The 22,657-nt window shown below is 47.9% G+C and overlaps 1 long non-coding RNA gene across 3 annotated transcripts; it reads left to right on the top strand.

Moving 5' to 3' along the window:
• The first annotated feature begins 1,982 nt into the window (after positions 1 to 1,982).
• On the top strand, positions 1,983 to 20,671 carry LOC122452458. Of its 3 annotated transcripts, none has more exons than XR_006272703.1 (4): positions 1,983 to 2,556; positions 3,809 to 6,430; positions 7,363 to 7,470; positions 20,623 to 20,671. It is a non-coding gene; the product is annotated as an uncharacterized LOC122452458 (long non-coding RNA). The 3 variants fall into 3 exon arrangements; XR_006272702.1 differs by lacking the exon at positions 20,623 to 20,671 and adding an exon at positions 8,274 to 8,729 and having other exon boundaries at positions 3,809 to 6,547; XR_006272701.1 differs by lacking the exon at positions 20,623 to 20,671 and having other exon boundaries at positions 3,809 to 6,547; positions 7,363 to 8,156.
• The last annotated feature ends 1,986 nt before the right edge of the window (positions 20,672 to 22,657 follow it).

The following is a 22,657-nucleotide window of genomic DNA, read 5'->3' as shown; positions in this document are numbered from 1 at the left end:
ACACATAACACCAGAGGGTACAAGGTCTAGGCAGTCATTTCCTTTTGTTCACAGCTGCATTCTCAGCACCCAGCACCGTGCCCGACTCAGAGTGGCCCCTCAACCAATGTGTACAATAAATGAATAAATTGGGTGTCAGACCGGAGACCTATTTCCGGGTCGGCTGCTGGCTTGCTGAGTAACCCAGGCCAGTCACTTCCCCTCTGTGGGTATCAGTTTGTCCCTCTCTGTCCTGAGGGCTGTGTGCCAGAAGATGTCCAGTGAGGTCATCCAGACTAGACATTTCATGAGGAAGATGAAACACGGCGTCACCATACAAAGTCACACGGTGACTTGTCCAGCTTCATGTCCTATCCCTCCCATCATTAAGGGAGCCTCCATCACCAGGGCTCTGATAACCTAGGGGGAAGCAGGTGTGACGGGGTTACATCCCAAACCACAGATACCTGCAGCCAGGATGAATGTTCAGAAACTAGATAAAAGAAATGCCCTAGCCCGGAAGGCATGACTTCCCCCAAAGTGGCAAAACCTTGGCGAGTTCATACCTCCATGCCTGAAGCTGCTGTCTCCCCACCAACTCCAGGCAGAGACTCAGCAGTGGGAAGAACGTGAAAATGGAGGGGAGCCCTTAGGAAGCCTTTTCCCAGCACATAGTCTAGAAACTGCTGGAGAAAAGCACAGGTGGGACCACAGAATATTAAGGACAACTCAGGCTCACGGAGGACTTGGCCTGCCTAGCCAGCAGTGATGAACTTCAAGAGAACTGTGTGCAGCGTGGTTCCCTAAGTGGACTAGGGCAGACAACGATCACTTGTCCTGTGGGAGTCCACTCTCCACAGCTAAGCCCCCCATGTGGGGTGCCCTTCAGACATCATTATGATTGGATGAGTCCCCAGCAACCCCTCCATCTTCACTCTCACCTTGCAGAAATCTTGCCTCTCTGGAATTGTTATTAGTCCACATGCATTATGTCTTTGTGGGGTGGGCAAAGTGGGGGTGGGCTTCAGCCCCGGTTCACAGACCCAGGGGATGGAATTTGAGAGCTGGCCAGGGTTTTTCCAGTAGTTCATGTATGGATGTGAGAATTAGAGCATAAAGAAAGCTGAGCGCTGAAGAACTGACGCTTTTGAACTGTGGTGTTGGAGAAGACTCTTGAGAGTCCCCTGGACTTCAAGGAGATCCAACCAGTCTATCCTAAAGGAAATCAGTCCTGAATATTCACTGGAAGGACTGACGCTGAAGCTGAATATTTTGGCCACCTGATGCGAAGAACTGACTCATTTGAAAAGACCCTGATGCTGGGAAAGACTGAAGGCAGGAGGAGAAGGGGGCAACAGAGGATGAGATGGTTGGATGGCATCACTGACTCAATGGACATGAGTTTCAGCAAACTCCGGGAGATGGTGAAGGACAGGGAGGCCTGGCGTGCTGCAGTCCGTGGGGTCGCAAAGAGTCGGACACAACTGAACGACTGAACAACAACAATAAGCCAGTCAAGTCTTGACCCCGTCCCTCCGCACCCCGCTTCCCCCTCCCCCGCCCCGCCAGAGCCTCGCTCAAGGTCAGGGAGGAGGGAGCGGTGGTTCCCAGCACTGCGGTCACCTGACATGTACTTTACAGGCTGTTGACTCCCAAACAATACAGTCCATGCCGATCTGCAGGGTACCTTCCGCCTAGTTTTCCAGTAAACTATTCCCACCGAACAAACACGCAGTCTCCCCCGGTCCCCGCGCGGACCTGGAAAAACACAGCGCTTGGCTGGGCTCCCGGCCTGGGGCTTGACTGCCGGTCCCCTCCGGGCCAGCGCCGGCCGCACGTGGACGCACGCGGGGTGCCCTGGCGCCCAGCTTCCACCGGGGGGCGCCCGCGGGCCGCGGGAGCGCCGGCCGCTCGCGCCCAGTCTCCCGGGCGCGCCCGGCCCGCGCCTGCGCACACCCGAGGCCGCCGCAGGCTCCGCGCCCGAGAGCCGCGCTTCCGGCGGCCTGGGCGGTGGAGGTTACCGCGGGCCATCCGCCCGGGAGGGCCGGCTCTGAGGTCCGCGAGCGGGAACAGGGGGCCGGTGTCCGCCCTGCGGAGACCCGGCGGCCGTGTTCCGAGGCCCCACGGGCGCTATCAGAGGTGGCGGCCTGCGGTGGCGCGGGGGGCTTTTAGGAAGAATTTGAGAATTCTTCTTAAATTTAGGAAGCAGCCGCTGCGCCTTAAATCTCGGAGCTGCTCTCCTCCGCGGCCTCTGGCCGCCCGGCTGGCCTCGTGACGTTCCGGCCTCGGGTCCATCGACCGCCTGTCAGCTCCAAGCTGAGCAAGGCCACCTCGATTTTCCGAAGTCGCACCGACCCCGGGCAGGGGAGGCCTGGGGCCAGGGCCACTGGCGCGTCCATGGTACAGAGAGAGCCGCAGGAACGGAGGGGCCGGCGGGCCAGTTGGACTTCCTGCTCACCGAGTCCCGAGGTCAGAGCGGGGAACGACGCCAGGGAACAGCCAGACACCGATGGGAGAACTGGGAGAGCACGTTGTCCAAGGTCACTGAGTTTGCTGGCAAGGAGCAAACCCTACCATGTGAGCCTTAACTTTAAGTTCAGTTCAGTCGCTCAGTATGTCCGACTCTTTGAGACCCCATGGACTGCAGCACGCCAGGCCTCCCTGTCCATCTCCAACTCCGGTGTTTGCTGAAACTCATGTCCATCGCATCGGTGATGCCGTCCAACCATCTCATCCTCTGTCATCCCCTTCTCCTCCCGTCTTCAATCTTTCCCAGCATCAGGGTCTTTTCCAATGAGTCAGTTCTTGGGACACTGTAATGGTTCTCCTAGCTCTTGGGAGAAAATTCGAGCTCCTTAAAAGGGCCTCAAGGCCCTATGGCATCATCAGCTCCTGCTTACTTGGCAACATAACCCCTCTCTTCACCTCTCTTCATCTCTGGGCTTTGCCAGGTTCAATGAGCCCAGCCTCCTGCAGCCCCAGTCTCTGCAGGCTAACTCCTCCTTGTCTTCTAATTCCAGGTTCACACACCATTTCCTCTGGAAAGCTTTCCAGGCCTTCCCCTGTGCCTCACGCATAGAGCCCTGTCCAACAGCGTCGTCAGATAGCCCATGCCAAACTTACCTGCTTCTTTACCCAGAGTCCCTTTCTGCCCTCAGACTGTGCCTGGGCCCATGATAAAGTGAAAGTGAAGTCGCTCAGTCATGTCCGACTCTTTTCGAGTCCATGGACTATAGCCTACCAGGCTCCTCCATCCATGGATGGGATTTTCCAAGCAAGAGTACTGGAGTGGGCTGCCATTTCCTTCTCCAGGGGATCATTCTGACCCAGGGATGAAACCCAGGTCTCCTGCATTGCGGGCAGAGGCTTTACGGCCTGAGCCATCAGGGAAGCCCTTGATAGGCACTCTATAAATACGGGATGAATGAATGAATGGATCAGAGCTCCTCCCATCTGGTTTCTGGACCTATGTACTTTTCAACATACTGCACACTGACCCTTTTATACTCTTGTAACTAAAGGCTTATGGCATGGAAGCACCTATGTTATATGGCAAAGCTGGGGAAATCAAGTCTCAGAACAAGAGCCAGTTCTTGAAAGAATACTGTGTTCCTTGCTTTTGCTTCCAAGAAGTAGTTTTCAACATGGTGTTTTCCCTAGTGCTCTGAACAGTAATTTCTAACTTATTTTTGTTAGTTCACTCAGAGAAACGACCTCACAAAACAGATAAAACCATGTTCCTAGAATCTGACAGAATGTTTGAGGGGCTCCATGTGCCGACTTCAATCAGAGAAGCACCATTTTTATTTTATTTTTTTTTATTTTCCAGGTAGTTCTTGTGGAAAAGAAAAGGAGCCAAGGTTTCTATTGATGCTTTAAGAATATTTAGAAATGAATGGCGCCAAAAGATTGCAGTGTAGAGCAGCTGAAGAGCTGTGAACAATGGTTAACAGCTAATCATTTCAAAGGCCTGTAACTTCCATTCCCAATGAGGCACATGCTACAATTTCCCAACCTACTGAGCTTCCCCCCTGTTCTTTTATGCAGAGTCTATGTTTGTGGCTCTTCATTATTTCTTCTTCCCTCGTAGCAGGCAATCTGATGTTAAATGGATACAGGAAGGAAGGCAGAGGTATATTTTTTTCAAAGTTTGTCACATTTATAGAAGTTGCTATGTTACTTTTTTTTTTTTAATGGAGAATAATTGCTTTGCAATACTGTGCTGGTTTGTGCCATACATCACCATGAACAGCCATAGATATACATGCACCCGCTCCAACCTCAACCTCCCACCCCATCCCAGCCCTCTAGGTTGGCACAGAGCGCTGGGTTGAGCTCCCGCTGTCACACAGCCAGTTCCCACTTCTTGATTGAAGAAGAGAGTTGAACGTTTGATATTTCTCCTTAGGAAAAAGTTTTTGCTGTGGCTTGAGGCCCCAGTCCCCCCCTGCCCTGCCGAGTGGCTTTCCTCCAGAGATGCTCAGGACCTAGTCTGTGGGACTCGAGAATGTGTTCTCAGCAAGGGGAACTTTACTGATGTGACCACGTTAAGAATCTTAAAGAGATTATTCTGGATTAGCCACGTGGGCCCAATGTAATCGGAAGAGGCCCAACAAGAAGCGGGGCAAGCGTGTCAGAGTCAGAAGGTGTCAGTGGAAGCAGAGCTTGGAGCCAAAGCAGGGTGAGGAAGACTCAGCTCAACAGTGATGGCTTTGAAGACGGAGGAAGGGACACGAGTCACAAAGCAGGAGTCCTCCAGAAGACAGACAAGAGCAGGAAACGGGTTCTCCCTTAGCGCTTCGAGAAGGAACACAATCCTGCTGACACCTTGATTTTAACCTCAGTGAGACCGATTTTGGACTTCGGGCCTTCAGAACTGTAAGATAAATGCCAAGCCACCACATTTGTAGTAATCTGTTGCAGCAGCCATAGGAAACTAATCCCCCTCCCCTCCCCCCAAAGAGGAAAAGAATCCCTGCCACAGACCCATGTTAATGGAAGAAGGGGGTTCATCGGAGACGGGGACTGGGCTAGCTATGGTGTGGACAGCGCTCGTGCAGCTGGGGGAGGAATGTTAGCGGTCAGCCAGACGCCCGTGTGTTGTCATTCCAGAAAGCGTGGAAGGCGGCACCACGGGGGTATATGCGGTAGCACTTGCACGCAGTTTTATGTTTTGACTATGTGTATAGCCATTTTTATTTCCCCTGCTGGACTGGAAGAGTCCCAGATGGCATTCATTTTTATACCCCGGTTGTTCCCAGCGCCTTGTGTGAACGTGTGAGGCATTTCACACTTCCCGAAGCCCGGGTGTGGCCCGTATCCACTTTGAGTCTCACCACAACTCTCCCAGGGTCAGGTAAGATGGGTTGTAGTATCGCTAGACGTTTTCGTTTTACGAAGGACTAGCACCCAGGTTTCTCTGCACCCAGGCCCTTTTCTCTCCAGCGTTCCGACCATCGTATCTGCAAAGTGAACGCAGGAGCACAGGTGAGGAAGTTGAGGCACTTTCAGAGGCCCAAGGGTCCTGGTGGTGGGTGGGCTCTAAGCAGGGGGTGGCGGGGGGAACCCACAGCAGACAATCTGGTTTTTCAAGAGCAGAGAAGGATGTGGATGAGAAGAGGGTGAGGCCCCCTCTTGTTCTGGCTCCAGGCGAGGCTTCCTGTCAGGGGTGCCCACCCTGAACCCCCACCTGTTCACCAGCTTTCCTAAGGAAGTGTTTCTGTGGAGGTTCAGAGGTGCAAGGGTCATGCCTGCAGGTGGGGCTTCAGGACTGAGTGCCGTCGGAGGAGAATGGTATCTATCACTCTTTTACATTTTAAAAATTCTCCGAATCCCATCAACATCCTCCCAGTCCAGCCTCTGGAATTAGAGATCATTTCAAGTCACAGGTCCCCACTCAGCCCTGGTATAACCTTGGCAGGCGTGGATGGATCCCACTTCATCTGCAAAACTCGGGTAACACCGACCCTGTGTGTTGTTGGAAAGACAAAAAAATAATGTATGGAAGATAAGAAGCATTCCCATGATAGCTATATTACAGATAATCAAGAAAATGGGGGAGATTGTATTTCTCAAGGTTGGGCAGCTGGTAAATAAATGGTGACATCAAGACCCCATCCTCGACCCAAGCCTTCAACTTATCCAAAGGCCCTTCACTCCCCCAGAACATTCTGTGGCCATACGCCGGCCCTCCCAGGCAAAGCTTCCCCACCCGGTTCACGCAGAGAGCAGCAGGGGCCGCTTCTGACTCGGCCCCCACCCAGGACTTGCTGGAAGCCCGCGCGCTGCACAGCTGCACACATCTGGAACCTCGCCGGCTGGAGTCCCCAGGGGCGCGCCGGGACCTCCAAAACCTGTGCGCCCGGAGACATCAGGGCGGCCACAGGCCTCCCCTCAGCCCCGCCGCGGCCCTTCGGCTCCCGCCCGCGCGCCCAGGAGCGCTGAGCCCAAGGTCAGGGTGGACCCCTGGGCGCCAGGCACCGGCTCGGTGGGGCAGCCCCCGCGCGCGTCCCTGTAGGGAACGGCGGCGCGCGCAGGGAGCCCCGGGCGCGCACACGCCCGCAAACCCGTAAGCCCAGCCCCGGGGTTTTGCACCCGTGGACGATCGGCACGAGGGCCGGGGTGGGGGGAAGCCCGGGGCGGGCCAGGGAGGCCGGGAGAAGCCGCCCCGGGCGGCCGGGAGGCGTCGGGAGAGGGGCCCGGCGCGGCGGCGCTCGGCCCGCCCTGGCCCGCAGCCCGCAGGGTTCAGACGGGGCCAAGGCGGCCAAAAGCGGCCGGCGCGCGCCAGGGGCCGCGGCCAAAGCTGACGCGGGGTGCTGAACAATGTTGGGACGAGCCGGCGCGGCCCCCAGGGCTCCGCGGAGCCGCGCTGGAGGGGCCCTCCCCATAGGCGGCTCTGCCAAGCGGCCTGCACCGGGTCCTCCGGCGGCGGCCCAATCCCTACCCCGCTCTCCGACCCCGGAGGGCGGGAGGGAAACGCGGGCTTTCTCCCCGGATTCTCGTCGCCTCGGGGCTCCACGGCCCTGGCGCGCAGCTGGGATCCCGGAGCAGGCTGGGGAAGGACAGGAAACGCAGGCCTCGTCTTCAATCTGTTGTGCAATGCACGCGCGCACACGCGGGTCAGGGGGGCCTGGAGGATGGCCCCGGCCCAGTGCACGCGCTTGGGGGTGCGGGGTGGGGAGCGAAGCCTTCTGGAGGGTGAACACCTGCTTGGCCAGCGAGACAGGCACGGGGACCCAGAAACTGACCCGGGCCGCCCCTCTTCCCCAGGAGCCTTTACACAGCCCTGGCTTAACTTTTTGTGATTAATAGGCCCGCAGATCATAAAGAGCTTTGCATTTGGCTGGGCAGTTTCAAACCCCTCTTTCCTCTTTATGCTCACAGCAACCGTATGCTGCGGACCGGACAGGCTGTTTCACAGCTGGGAGACCCCAGGGCGGGGAAAGGCCTGAGGCTCTGGGCCCCTGTCCCCAGCTAGGATCCAGCAAACCTGTAAGTTCCTTCTCCTCTTCCTCCCGCGGCAGGGGGCCAGGTTTCCACCCTCTGACATTCCCGGACCCGATGGCCTCGGTTTCTCTGAGAGTTAGAGTCCCTACTGCCCGGAGAGGGGCTGACAGCAAGTGACAAGGACGCAGGTTCCCCTTACTGCAGAAGAAGCGATATGAGTGGCCACGTGGCCTCCTTAGATGCTTCCCTTCTAGATGGAAGGAAGGTGGGCACTCCTGGCCCTAGAGCAGGGATTCCCAAAGTCTTATCCGCAGACTGGCAGCAGGAATATCATCTAGGAACTTGTCAGAAGGGCACATGTCCCAGACCTACTGAATCAGATACTCTGAAGGTGGAGGCCAGCAAGCTTTGCTTTAAGGGGCTCTCCAGCCCTTTCTGTGATGCACTCTGAAATCTGGAGGACCCTCTGGTCCAGAAAAGCCTCCGTATAGGCTAGAGACAGGCCCTGCCTCCCAAAGGCTGACTGATGACTTAGGGGCCAAAGAAGGCGAGAAGTGAACTGGGAGGTTCAGTGGTTAGCTGCAGTTGTGAAAGGCCATTCCTCAGAGTCTTAACTGTGTGTGTGTGTGTGTGTGTGTGTGTGTGTGTGTGCATGCATGTGCCCATAAAACACTGGAAGGAGTGGAGACTTTAGGACCCCACACAAAACTGTACTTACAAACTCACTGAACTCCCCACGTGTACCTGCTAAGATGAGCTCAGTGTTAGCTGACTCTTTGAAGAGTTGGTTGGAAATAAAGGCAACCAATTCATTTCATGAAATGGAACTTCATTGTTTGGTACCCTAGGTACGAAGCAGACCAGACAGTGCTGTGTCCATCCCTCAGCCAGCTGAAAGGTGGCACTATCTGGGTTAAAGTGTCGTGCCAGTCAGGGGAGGCTGAGTTTCTCCCTGCTCGCCCCAGGGAATGACTTGGGAGTGGGCATCAGGTATGATTCTGGCCAAGAAGATATGATGGAAGATTGGGGAGTTGATGAAGATTTGATGGACACAGGAAAAGTGCATCCTTTTTTGTCTCTGGCTGTCCTTACCTGGAACTGCCACCATCTTCCTAGACGAAGGAAGAAGTTAGCCTGGAAGGACAAGCAGCATATTGGGGTGATGGGAGAAAGTCGGGAAACACCTGGAGTCTTCACGACACTTTTGAACCACTAAATGAACTGACCTTGGGTGGTGGCTAGAATGAGGGGTTGAGATGAGAAAGTGGGGGGAACCCTTGGGATTTTAAGTGAGAAAAAAAATCATTTTTCTTATTCAGACCGTTTTTAGTTGGGTTTTCTGTTACTTGCTGCCCGTCATCCTAATACAATTAATGTGATTAGGATCGCACTAGAATACATAAGCAGAAAGAAAAAGTCCAATAGGGCATCAGGGGAGTTATGGGGAGGACACTGGAGACTTTTGGCAGCTCTAGGCGTTGCAGTGTCTTCTCCCCCACATCTGATTTGGGGGTCCCCGTGCCCCCACTAGCGCGGCTCTTCCGCTCTCTTGCCCTCTGCCTGCTTTCTGCCTCCTGTTTTCTCTTTCTACCAACTGGCTGATACTCTCCAGTTTCCGGTTCAGATTTCCAAGAATGAGACCCTGGTTGGCCTCTGTATCTACCATTTCTTCAGAGTGCTTCATGCCTGGTCACTTCATCAGCGACTGGTCAGTCTGTGGGTTGACTGTCCTTGAATCCAAATCCCATCTAACCCACCATGGAAAGGCAGGTGGGTGCCGAACACGGCCAGCCCAACTTAGTCTGAGGCTAAGGTCGTAGGCTGGGAAGCTTCCCTTGGAAGAAAACAGTCCTCTTGGCGGGTACCAGGACTGACTTGCCAGCAGTCTTCATGGGGAGCAGTAAAATGGCAGTGCTGAGCCAACAGGGTCAGAGCAAAGGAATCCATCCCCACCGCACGCCTTCTCTGCTATAGATCTGTTTTATACCTGAGAGTAAGGGGCTGCCAGTCAAAAGGCCTGCCCAGATCCTCGATCTACCCCCAAACACTCAGTCATACCCCTCAAAAAACATCCCCACCCCAAGTGCACCCGCCCGTGCATCCGCACAGGAGGCAGACACACGGCTGTTGTCCAAGACGCACGCACCACACATGACTTTTCCGTATGGCGCTGTATGGCAACTGTTGCAAGGGTTGTTTTGTTGCCTCAGTCACGGTGAAACAACGTGTCAGGATGTGGGAGTGTCAGCAGCACTGACGGAACGGGAGCAGAAGCGAGGGCACCCCCAGTGGCTGAGGGCACCCCCAGTGGCAGAGTGCTTCCTGAGTCAAAGCGTTAAACAGGCATAAATGTGATTTAAGCACCTGGGAGCCCACGTGTGGGGGTGTGACCCTGCTTCCACGCGTGTGTGGCATTCTGATAGTATGCGTGTTATTTTCCCCTTAAGAACAAGTAATCACAGGCGTGGAAGAGGTGCAAACTGAGATGTTTCTGTCACTGATTGGTGCTGTGAAGTGGAAGTTATTCAGTTGTGCCTGACTCTCTGCGATCCCATGGACTATATAGTCCATGGAATTCTCCAGGCCAGAATACTGGAGTGGGTAGCCTTTTCCCTTCTCCAGGGAATCTTCCCAACCAAGCGATTGAACCCAGGTCTCCCACATCACAGGCAGATTCTTTACCAGCTGAGCCACAAGATTGGTGCTGTATCCTTAGGCAAATTGTTTGAACTTTCTGAGCCTCAAAGTCTTCATAGGTAAAATGTGTCTAATAATACTTCACTTGTAGGATCGCCAGGATCCTTATATACAGACAGGCACCTAAGAAAATGTCGAGCAATTACTATTATAACATTTTAAAGGTGGCATTCTAAAAGACCCGTTTCCTGGGGCAAGTGGACTCTGGAGTCTTTTGAGAGAATCACGGTCTATAGTATTGACTGGGTCCTGTGATGTCTGTCACCCAGCTCAACAAATGAGCTTGAGATTCTCTGTGGTCATACTATCAGAAAGGAGAAAGGCTAGAAGGTGCCAAGTGGGTGGTGAGATGCTGGGAAGGAGACACCTTCATTCATGTGAATCTGCCCAGGAGATGGAGAGGAAGCTGTAGGAGCATCCAGAGCTGAGCCCAGGTGTAACTCATCATCTCATGCTACGTGGGGAAAGGAGTGGGAGCCAGGCAGGATGCTGGCCGGGCCCCTGGGGAAGAGGCTCAAGTTCACTGGGGAGCAGAGACCCCGGTGATCGTCACTGGCTGGTGTTGAGGCAAGCCGCCCAGCACCGAGACACGGGCAGTGGTGGGAACGGGTTTCTCAGGACTGGGGAGCCAAAAGACCTGCAGGGCAGTGGTGGAAGGTATTTGGAAATCCTTGGGACTAGAGTCAGGAAAGGTCTATCAAGCCTCTGAGAGGACTCACAAGTTCAGTGAGTCTCCAGGAGAGAGTCCAGCATGGTCAACACCTTGGTGTTAGCCTTGTGATACCCTCAGCAGGAGCCTAGCCATGGCATACTACTTTCAAAATCTGAATTATGAGATAATAAGTAGGTATGTCATAAACCTCTGGGTTTCCCAGGTGGTTCTAGGTAAAGAATCTGCCTGCCAGTGCAGGAGATGTAAAGAGACATGTGTACTATCCCTGGGTTGGGAAGGTCCTCTGGAGGAGGGCATGGGAATCCAATCCAGTATTCTTGCCTGGAGAATCCCATGGACAGAGGGGCCTAATGGCTTACTGTCCGTAGGGTCAGTCACACAGAGTTGCACCCGACTGAAGCAACTTAGCGCGCGTTGACATCTTAAGCCACTAAGTTTGTGATGAGTTCTATGCTGATCAGTGAAGAAATATGTGGTCCAGACTTAGGACTTAGAGATGTGCCCATCTTCTTCTTCTGGTTCTTCCTACTTTTATTTCCTTTTTGTTTTCCATTAGCTTTATTTAAGCTCATAAACTAAAAAATAAAATAAGAAATTAAAGTCACAAACTGATTACTAAGAACCAGAAAGAATTTGACTCTATCTAAAGGTTTCTCTGATGGCTCAGATGGTAGAGAAGCTGCCTGCAATGCAGGAGACCCAGGTTCGATCCCTGGATGAGGGAGATCCCTTGGAGAAGGGAATGGCTACCCACTCCAGTATTCTTGCCTGGAGAATCCCGCGGACAGAGGAGCCTGGCAGGCTACAGTCCATGGGATCCCAAAGAGTCACACGTGACTGAGCGACTAACACTCTTAAGTGCTGATAAAATATAAGACAATATAAGAAAAATATGAAGTCTGAGTTCTACTTCCGCCACTCAATTGGTGTGGCATTGGGAAAACTTCTTAACTTTCCTATATCTTGGTTTCTCATCTATAAAATAAGGATTATAATGTTTACTTACTGCATTTAAGTCAGACTTGAGTCACATAATGTAGTCCAATGCACTTTATAAAATATGGCGCTGTGTACAAATGTAAGCTCTGGGAGACTGTGAAGGACAGGGAAGCCTGGCGTGCTGCAGTCCATGGGGTGGCAAAGAGTCAGACTCGACTGAGAGGCCAAATGAATGAAGTCAAACACCCATAAAGCAGAGGAGAAGCAGAAGGAAATTTCTTGCAGGAAATGTTGTCATATGCCTGCGCTTAACAATGGCGAGTGAAACGTCTTACACAGGAAAGAGATCGTTGGAGAGAAAGGCTGCAGGCTGTGTAGCAGCATATGGAAATCCAATCCAGAACAGAGAAAACCAGACAAGAGACGATGATAAGCTCACCCAAGAAGAACAGGAAGACAAACGGAGGAGCTCTGCAACTACCAGCAGCATCCTAGTCAGCAGAGTGCTTTTTAAGGATCAGATTACAGTCGCTTTACGGAGAAATACTTTGGAGAAAATTCAGAAAAGGAAAACCAGCATGGAGGCTATATTTACCCAACAATAACAACAAGGTGTTTTGTTTCCTGCCTGTTCCATTGTTCACTGACAATGAGACTGCAGTTTTAAGATGTGACCCCAGGTGATATGAAAAACGTAAATTCCAGATGAGCTTACAAAAGTAATCGAAAGCTTTCACAAGCACACAAAATCTTAAACTCATTTTTAGAGATGGAATCCATTGAGAACCAATTCCAGGAAGGAAGAGCAGGTAATCCTGTGCCACAGAGCAGATCCATTTGTAGGATCCTGAGTTAATTTAAGACTGAATTGAGTTCAGAGCTCAGTATTACCATCTGTCATTTGTGAGCTGCAGAGCATGTCAATTAGCCTCTGCAAAACTGAGATAATAAACACTTTACAGGGGTTTGGAGAGGACAGGGTGGAATAATGTATATAGAATGGCTGGCTTATAGTCAGTGATCAAAAACGGTAACTAATCTTTAAACTACTGTTGTCTCCACAGCTGCAAAGTAAGGGAGCTAACTAAATACACTGCAGGATCTTTTCTGCCTTTCGAGTCTTCTGGTTCTACCCTTGTCTATTGTTGGTAGGGAAGTAAAATGGTGCACTGGCTGTGGAAAATAGTTTGGCCGTTCCTCAATAAGCTAAACATAGAATCATCATACCACCCAGTAATCCTACTCCTAGTTGTATGATACTCAAATGAATTGAGAGTGGGGACTTAGACAAACGCTAGGCCATCAATGTTCATTACAGCATGATTTACAATAGCCAAAAGATGGAAAGAACCCAGTGTCCATCAACAGATGAACGGCTCACCAAAATGTAGAACCCATATACAGTGGAATATTATTCGATTATTCAGTCGTCAAAAAAAATGAAGCTCTGTTACATGCTACGACATGGGTAGAGCTTGATGACTTTCTGCTAGGTGAAATAGGCCAGGGACAGAGGACAAATATTATGATTGCATTTATATGAGATACATAGAATAGGACCTTTTCTTAGAGACAGAAAGTAAAGATTACCGTGGACTGTGGAAGGGAGAAGGGGAAGTTATTGCTTAATGGGTATCGCGTTTCTATTTGCGATGAGAGAAATGGTTTTGGAAACATTGTGGTAGTGTCTGCTCTCAGCACAAATGTAACTGCTGCCCCTTAATTGTACACTTAAATGTGGGTAAGTGGCATATTTTATGTTATATTAGTAATTTTCCCACCAAAGAGCGTGATTCACTCTTTCAGACTCTCCAAAGTAGAGAAGTGATGGCTCCCAGCAGGTTTCATGTTCCTCGCAGTTGTAAGTGTGGCCTCTTGAGTCCGTTTGTTTGGGTTCAGATCCTCCCTCTGTTACTGCCTGTGCCGCTGGGGTGCAAGGGACTCAGATTTTGGAACTTCAGTTTCCTCTTCAGTGAAACGGAGATAACATCATCCCTACCTCGTAAGGTTGTTATGAGGAAGCTGTGAAGCCCTTACACTGTGACTGGTACAGAGAAAATACTTGCAGAGTGTGGGTGCTCATCCTTCCTTGGTAAGCTTCACCAAAGTGCTGGCAGAAGGCAGGGAGCGTCAGAGGGTGGGGTGCGGGATAGGTGCTTGGGTGAAAGCTTTGCCGCCCTTGATTCTGATTTTCCAAGACGCTCCCAATGAGATGGGAGCTGAAGGGCTCTCTGCCCCGGGCTCTCACCCTCGGGAGACCAGAGACAACGAAGGACCCCCTGAAGCTCTGCTGCAAGCCCACTCCATCCTCTCCACTATAGGCGGAGAGAGAATTCTAAGGCCTTCAGTAATAGCACCTCCCTGCTCCTAGAATCCAATCCAAAGCCTTGAATAAGACTTACAAGGCACCTCCTGATCGAGTCCATTTACTTCTCCCTTCTCAACTCTCACCACACCATCTCATCCTTTGTGCTTCAACTGTGTTGATGCTCACAGCGCCATCTGGAAGGCTCCCTACCTCACCACTTCACTTGGCTCTCTCCTCCCTGCCCTTGGACTTCGTACCTCCCAGGAGGGTTTCTCTGACTCACTGAGGCCGAGTCACATGCTTCTGCCATGAGCTGGCTTAATGTTCTTTCTCCGATTGCTACCATTGTGTACTCACTCTGTTGTTATTGCCTGTTTTCTTATCATCTTTCCAGTGAGATCATAAGCTCCTTGTGCTGTTAACCATTTCATCCCCAGTACCTAGCACAATGCCTGACTTGTAGAAACACATGCTAAATAAATAGATGAGTGAACTTGAGTTCACTCAAGTTGGAAGACTAGATGGATGGATGATCAGGCATTGGTTCTATAAATTGCATCAGGTTGTGAGATGGTGTCATCAGTTTTTTCAGACCTTTACCAGATGGTTTTACCAGTGGTCATGTATAGATGGGCTATAAAGAAAGCTAAGCACTGAAGAATCGATGTTTTTGAAATGTGGTGTTGGAGAAGACTCTTCAGAGTCTCTTGGACTGCAAGGAGATCCAACCAGTCCATCCTACAGGAAACCAGTCCTGAATATTCATTGGAAGGACTGATGTTGAAGCTGAAACTCCAATACTTGGGCCACCTGATGCAAAGAGCTGACTCATTGGAAAAGTCCCTGATGCTGGGAAAGATTGAAGTCAGGAGGAGAAGGGGACGACAGAGGATGAGATGGCTGGATGGCATCACTGACTCATTGGACATGAGTTTGAGCAAACTCCAGGAGTTGGTGATGGACAGGGAAGCCTGGCATGCTGCAGTCCATGGAGTCACAAAGAGTCAGACACAACTGAGCGACTGAACTGAACTGACCCAGATGGTGATGGACCCTGACATTGTATCAGTATTAATGGGAAATAGTGACAGCTCAGGTCTCAAATAAGGGAGGTAGGATGACTGTTATTTAGAACCTTCACTGGCTCCAACTATCTACCTTCAATAGATTCCTACGCATGATCCCCATCCCTCTACCACCCAAACCTACCTGCTTCTTAATTCTTCTACTTCTGCTGAGCTACTAAAATTTAAAAACCGTGTTGCCTTTGACTCTCATATCACTTCAAATCTCTGCAGTCCCTCAGTCCACTAATTTGACTTTCCATCTACACCCACTTTCCTATTCCCACTGTTATTGTTGCAGAAACCAGTACTCGAGAAACCAAGGACCACAGTCGGCGAGTTGGAGAACTCAGGTTTATTACGCTGTCCAGCCCAGAGGAGTTAACACTCCGAGCTCTGAGCCCTGAACAGAGAGATTACAGAGTTTATATAGACAGACTGTAGTGGGCAACACTAGCTGTTAATGGGCTGGTTTAAGGGGTTTTGCACGCGCGGGAACAACAGTCAAGATGGGGAGGGGGATGCCTGGCCTGGACAGTCATGATTATCAGGTTTGCAGGGGCCGGGTGATTGCAAAGAGCAGGATAGGGGTGAGTGAGATAAACTCCAGTTCCTAGTATCACAGGTCCCCACTTTCTGAGACTACGTGACCTACATGGTCTAGACTTTGCAAGGGGCAAGCTGAGTTACAGAGGCAGAAGGAGAAGGAGGTGAGGTAAAAATTTAACTTTTCCTCTTCATTGCTACTAAAAGTGGCTTTGTATAAGAACAAAGCTCAATTAAAGAATAAGTTTTCCTCCACACTGTGAAAGCATCGAGGACCCTCGGGTAACTTAACATCATTTAACTTGTATCACAGACTTCAGGCTCGCCTCTGCTTCTCTGGTGCCTCAGAAAAGCAGCACGTTTGAAATAGTTGGATGATCATGGCACATACACAACCAGTTTTAAATGATATCAAATGGAACAATGAGCTTAGCGCTGCTCATTTTTTAGTCTTTATGAAACTAGGAAAATTAGGGACATGTCCCTCTGCAATAGGAAATGGGAAGGCCGGCCTTTCTCTTTTGAAACAGTGGCCTTGTTTTATTGTCTTTGACAATAAAGAGGTCTTTGCAAAAGAGTATGTGTGTGTATATACAACTGAATCACTTTGCTGTACACCTAGAACTAACACAATATTGTAAATGAATTACACTCCAGTTTTACAAATTTTAGGCAATATATAATCATTAGAATGGAGAATTTGGTAATTATAATAAATGCCTAGTTTTTAAAAAAAAGACTTCAGTTTTTTAAAAAATTGGTAATAAATAAATAAATAAGTCTTAAACAGTGGTTGAATTTGTAGTTTAGCCACTGCCAAAAGGACTACTAATTAATATTGATTATAACACCATTAAATCATAGAAATAATTAAGCTTTTATTAAAATTTCAAAGAGCAATTTTATATAGTCTTCTCTTGCTACTTAAATTGAATCATCTTGCTATTTAAGTGACTTTTTCATGCAATCACTTATCAGTGGCACCAAACAGGCAACTTCTTCAGAAAAAAGTACAGAATAATAGAGACGTTTGCTTTGAGAGGTGTGGATGGGTGGTAACAACCAGCCCAATCACTTGTCAAGCTGAAGTCTTGTTTTCCCAAGTAGTTTGGACGAGATTCACATCTCTTGGCTCAGTTCTGCACTCTGCAGTCAGGGAGGCTTATATACAGCCTCGGATTTCTCTGAGCTTCCGTTTCCTCATCCAAAGGATGTAGAGAATAGTAACATCTCCCTACAAACTTTTCTGGAACAGTCCCCAGCACCTCGGTCAGCTGCCTACTAGCCTGAGTTGTCCCCCTGCCCGAGCCTGGACGTCTCATGCCTCCCCTGAAGTGAGCAGCCTGTCTGAGAGGCCTGTCTAGCTTTTAACATTCCAACAGAGCATGACTCATTTCTATCTTTTCCCATTTCACATCTAGTTCTCATTTCAATAAACAATCCAGAAAAATCTATATCGTTTAGAGGATTTGGTCATTATTTATAACTATTTGGCACGTGCCCAGAAATGGTTTAGGTGTCTGGTACTGCAGAGGGTCCAAGCATCTAAATCACCCATCAGAGAGTCTCCAAGTTCTAATCATGGAATTCTAGCCCTGAAGGAAGCACAGCATCACGTTTTTTTCAGCATTTGGAGATGCTTTCACAAGTAGCAGGTTAGTATGTAACGGCATGCGCTCTTACTTAAGAACAACATGACAACCAGCTATCCTAATGATTCTTCTGTGTCTCATAAAACCAGGGTTAGATATTTTCCATGTTGTTTAACCCCTTTATTTGAAGGCTCATACATTAACTCCTACTTGAGTTGTCTGCAGCTGAACTGTATTCTCCTGACTGTCAGGAAAATTGAAAACTATTCAATCTAGTGTGTGTAGCTCTTGACCTCGCTGCCAGAAGGCTTAGAGCCCGCTTCTGGCCTCTGTGCCAGTCGGTCCAATGTAGCTGCCTAACTGTCCACTCTCCTTGCATCCTTCAGCGGTGCTCTGCAGGGCTTTACTATGAATTATCTTATTTTGGACTGTGTTTCAATCTTGAAAGCATTAGTTGCTCAGTCATGTCCGACTCTTGCGGCCCCGTGGACTGTAGCCCGCCAGGGTCCTCTGTCCATGGGATTCTCCAGGGAAGAATACTGGAGTGGGTTGCCATGCCCTCCTCCAGGGGATCTTTCTGACCCAGGGATCGAACCCCGCTCTGCTGCATTGCAGGCAGGAGACAGGCAGGGCAGAGAGCGGCATCGCCTGCATCCCTCCCCTCAGCTCCTCCATCAGCAGTGTGCAGCCTCCACCCTCCCAGCTTCAGGTGAAGGAGCGTCCACCTTGGGTATAGTGGGCAGAGGCTGGGCCACCCAGACACCTCTTCAGGGCTGAAGTGCTTTTCACCCACTACTGCAAACACTCAGCAATCAGTCTTCAAGTCTGGCCTAAAGGGAAGCACTTTGCCTGCGCCTCCCTAGAACAGTCTGCATTCAATGACTGGCTTCCTACTCAGGAATGGTCTGCCCCCTTGATCCAACTCAGAACCACAGTAAGGGATCGTCTCAGCTTCAGAGAGTCCTGTGAAGTCTGGTGAGGTCTTTGTAAAACCATGGATAATCCAAATTCCCCTTCTGCTGAATCTTCTTTCTATTCATCTCTTCTCCATGTGTTCAAATGAAGAGCAACATTTAATAAACTTCTTCTATGCTAAAAAAAAAAAAATTACTGTTTGAGCCAAATTTTAATCAAGTCCTTTCTAAAATAGGAGGCAGTAAAATATGCAACCCTAAATTTAAAAAATTTGATAGTTCATTCAATTCAACAGTAGGAATAACAGCAAAAACACTGGGTAAGTATTATAAGCAAATATAAGTAAATCACTGTATCGATATTTGAGATATCTGTTCAGAAAGGATCAAATAGAAGTGATTAAAAACTAGGAATGTTTCATATATATATATACTCTTATATATATATATATATATATATAATATGCAAAGAGCCGACACATTGGAAAAGACCCTGATGCTAGGAAAAATTGAAGCCAGGAGGAGAAGGGGGCAGCAGAGAATGAGATGGTTGGATGGCATCACCAACACAATGGACACGAGTTTGAGCAAACTCCGGAAGTTGGTCATGGACAGGGAAGCCTGGCGTGCTGCAGTCCATGGGGTTTCAGAGAGTCGGACAAGACTTAAATACTGAACAACAACAACCACATATATATACCCAGGTGGCGCTAGTGGTAAAGAACCTGCCTGCCAAAGCAAGAGACGTAAGCGACGTGGGTTCCATCCCTGGGTCGGGAAGATCCCCTGGAGGAGGAAATGGCAACCCACTCCAGTATTCTTGCCTAGAGAATCCCATGGACAGAGGAGCCTGGCAGGCTACAATCCTTGGGGCTGCAAAGAGTTAGACACAACTGAAGTGACTTAGCATGCATGCATCGTTTAGCATGCACACATATACGTGTATATATGTGTGTGTGTGAGTGCTAAGTCACTTTAGTCATGTTCGACTTTTGCCAGCTTTATGTTCTGGACAGGTCATGTATCATCTCATTTGTTCAGATTCATCATCTCAAAACTGTAGGTAAAAACAGTCACAACTAATGCTGCTTTGAGGATTAACGAGATACTTAGGATATGGTGAGCTCTCAATGAAAACTTTTAGCTTTTACTCTTAGAACTCTCTTTTTCTAATTTATAACAATGCTTCTAACAACATATCCTGACAATGTTTAAAAGAGCTGTATTCAGAAGTTGAACACTATAGGCTTACGTCTTTTTAGGCAGGATGACGTTTCTTCCCCAAATGCTAAAGATTAGAAAGTCCTTTGTTTTGCTTTCTGTAGATGTTGCCTCACTTAAGCTCCAGTGATATAGAACATATGAAAATCTTTAACAGACCCATTTGGGCAGGCAGGAGCAGCTGTGATCATGGAGGGGCGGGACCCAGACTTAGTAACTTACAGGGTCAGGGAGCCATGCAGCCCCGCTTCCTTGACCCCCGCCTCCCCGCCACCAGACATTAGGGAAACAAAGGAAAAAGTAGCAGAAACAAGATCTTTCTCCTTGTTTCCCAAACAAGAGCTGAATGAAGTCTTGATCTGTCTCCTCCAAGCTCACCCATGAGTAAAGCCTTCACTCAGTGGCCAGCTTTCCCGTGGTCAGAGAGGATGGGGTCTAGCAACATACCCACTTGAGATGATGACTGCATATGGTGAGCAAGCCCCAAACCCTGGTAGTCAAGGGATTGAGTCATGGGTTGGGGAGAAAGATGGTGACACAGACAACTGCTATCTCAGAAGCCCAGCTTCAGCTCTCAACCATCATCCTTGGGCTCCGCCCTGCTCCCAGCAGCAGCAGCAGACAGACAACAGCACCAAACTCTTTGGGCTTAAATGCATCAGCAATCAGATGACCAAGGAGAGAAAACAAATAAATGGGTCACTTTATTATGCTCCAGACATTGTGTTAAATGGTTTACATAGAATATCTAATAGAATATGTAAAACAAAAATGTGAAATGCATGAAAGCTGGATTTCCAAAAATTGATATTTTTTTAATTCCTAATTGTATACTGTTATTTCATTTCACCCTTATTTAGAGGAGTCACAGTGAATTACAGCATAAGCCTACTTTTTAAAGCACCTATTCATGGCTTCCCTGTGTGACTCAGATGGTAAAGAATCTGCCTGCAATGCAGGAGACCCAAGTTTGATCCCCGGATCAGGAAGATCCTCTGGAGAAGGGAATGGCTACCCACTCCAGTATTCTATTCATGTGTGTTTTTCAATATTTATCTATTGAAATGGAATCAAGATCTCTTTATTGGGGGTTTTTAGATTCAGTTAGGTATCTATCAGTTCTCATTAGTGATCATCTGAGATTGCATTAACCAGTACCATAATCACCAGCTACATGTGACCACTGAGCCCTTGAAATACGTCACTGTTTCATTTTATTTAATTGTGACATGACCTTTTCCAGTAGTCATGTATGGATGTGAGAGTTGGACCATAAAGAAAGCTGAGCCCCAAAGAATCGATGCTTTTGAACTGTGGTGTTGAAGAAGACTCTTGAGAGTGCCTTGGACTGCAAGGAGATCCAACCAGTCCATCCTGAAGATCAGTCCTGGGTGTTCATTGGAAGGACTGATGCTGAAGCTGAAACTCCAGTACTGTGGCCACCTGATGCGAAGAACTGACTCACTGGGAAAGACCCTGATGCTGGGAAAGATTAAAGTCGGGAGGAGAAGGGGACAACAGAGAATGAGATGGTTGGATGGTATCACCGACTCGATGGACATGAGTTTGAGCAAGCTCTGGGAGTTGGTGATGGACAGGGAGGCCTGGCATGCTGCAGTCCATGGGGTCACAAAGAGTCAGACACGACTGAGCAACAGAACTGATACTTTACATTTAAAAACTGAAAGACTATAAAATATTTTTCTAACAATATGACTTGATTATTTTGGTAGGACAGCATTTAACCTTCACTGTGAAATTTTCTCTCATGTTACAGTATTATATACACTATTTCTACTATTACATGTAAACACTGTACTGACCGAGTTGATGTCTATACACTGATTTCAATTTCAGTGATTTTTTTTCTAAACACCAATGTAACATTATAATGTGTTTATTTGAATGTTTTATACAGGCAGCACAATTTCCAATGATACCTCTATAAATTATAATTGGTATAATTTGTACCAATTATAAATAATAAATTATATAAAATATTGTTTAATTGTAATACAATTAAATTATTTTTCTATTTAAAAAATAAGCATGGACAAGTTTTTTAATTCAAAGTGAAGGCATCATACTGATGCAGAATTGCATACAGGTGTAAAAGCTAGTCAGAACACTAAAAAAATGATTGGTAAAGGTATGTTGTAAATTTCACAATGAATGACAACTATAATTTGCTGACATGGAGAAAAATGAGAAAGATTGTTGTATAAAAATCTTTAGAGATAATAAAGTACACAATGTTAAGAGACTTTTCAGAAAACACATACTGAATTTGATACATTTCCTCCAGTGTTTGAAAAAGAACTGATGAAATTAAGTTACCTGAAATCAGGATTAAACATCTAAGTTTTTCTTGTTTTGTAGACAATTTATCTTCACTTTCTCTTTTACAGCTTTATTGAGATATAATTGAAATACAAAAACCTGCACATATTTAATGTATTCAATTTGTTGAGTTTTTACATACATTATATATACCTGTGATACCATCACCACATTAAAGGTAATAAACATGTCTATCACCTCCAAAAAGTTCTTTGTGTCCCTTTGTGTGTGTGTGTGTGTGTGAACACTTAACATGAGATCTACCTTCTTAACAAAATTTTAAGTGCACAATATCATATTGTTAACTACAGGTATGTTGTATAGCATATTTCTACAACTTATCTGTCTTCTATGACTGTAAATTTATACAAGTTGAATAGCAACTGCCCATTTTTCTCTCCCTCCACCCACTGGCAACCAACATTCTATTTTCTACTTCTGTAATTTGATTAGTTTAGATAGCTCATATAAGTAGAATCATGCAGTATTTGCCATTCTGTGACTCACTTAGCATGGTGACTTCCAGATCTATCCATGACATCCCAAATTCTTAAGACTTTTAATAAGATTTGAGCTTGTCATTTTGGCCAGATATAAAATTGCTTTCATTTTCACATTTTCAGATGGAGAGATGGTAAAAGAAACTATTATATCAGTTACAGAAATTTTTGTTAGAAAATTGAGAAAAGCACTAAAGAAGATATTTCACAAAAGTAAGAACTTCAATTAAGCCGCCACAACTATTGTTTATAAAATACAAGCTCTTCTTAACAATACCAAATATCAACTGATTCAAAATCAGAATAATTGTAAAAAAATTTGCACCTGTCTGTCTAGGTCACAGATAAGCTTTTCCTTTTCTTGGGTTGCCTTTAAATGAGTCACAATATATAAAAGACACTGTACAATTAGTACATTGGGTATGTTTTGTCTCCAAA

The sequence above is a fragment of the Cervus canadensis genome, chromosome 13, assembly GCF_019320065.1.
Source record: "Cervus canadensis isolate Bull #8, Minnesota chromosome 13, ASM1932006v1, whole genome shotgun sequence".
NCBI lineage: Eukaryota > Metazoa > Chordata > Mammalia > Artiodactyla > Cervidae > Cervus > Cervus canadensis.
Note: the sequence above shows the minus strand (reverse complement) of the source record. Positions and strands in the feature narration are given on the sequence as shown.